This window comes from Galeopterus variegatus, unplaced genomic scaffold, assembly GCF_000696425.1.
Source record: "Galeopterus variegatus unplaced genomic scaffold, G_variegatus-3.0.2 Scaffold10681, whole genome shotgun sequence".
NCBI lineage: Eukaryota > Metazoa > Chordata > Mammalia > Dermoptera > Cynocephalidae > Galeopterus > Galeopterus variegatus.
In genome coordinates, this window is record NW_007736792.1 from 52,756 (window position 1) to 53,477 (window position 722).

The window sequence follows — 722 nt, forward strand, 5'->3', positions numbered from 1 at the left end:
CAGCCAAAGGTAAATAAAGAGGCGGCCCCGCCCCGCCAGCCCCCGCTGACAGGTGCAGTCGCGTCCCGGGCGCCTTCTCCGGGCGGGTCCCCCCCTCCCGGGACCCCTCGCCGTCCCTCGGAGCCCTGGCCTCCTCCCAGCGCCGGCCCGGCGTGGACCCCACTCCCCTCCCGGAGGCACCAGGCTCATCCGCCCCCGGCCCAGAGGCACAACGCACGTGAACAAAGCGAACCGGGGGAGGCAGACGCGACAGAAAAAGCCACCGGAGAGGGAGAGATGGGGCCAAACAGCCCAGCCAGACGGAGGCGGGGAGGGGGCGTGCGCAGGGGCCTGGGGGCTGAGACTGAGGCTGGGGGTCCTTGGAAGGGGCGCAGCTCCAGAAATCGGGGACGAGGGGACGGCGGGGTGGAGGTGGATGGCCTGGAGGTGCGGAGACGAGGGCAGGGAGAGCGGGGCAACGCGGCGGAGGAGAGGACAGGCGGCTGATGGAGACAGGATGAAGAGACCGCGCCTGGGGAGGGCGACCGGGAGAAGGGAAAGAGCCCGGAGGGACAGAGCCCTGGCGGCGCGGGAGGAGAGCGGGAGAAGGGGGATGGAGGGGCCGCGAGAGGAGGGAGGCAAAGTGAGGGCGCGCGGCCGGGCGGCGCGGGGGCCGGGAGGGGTGCGCGAGGGCGAGCCGGGCGAGGGGACAAGAAGCAGTGGCAGCAGAGAAAGTGAAGGGA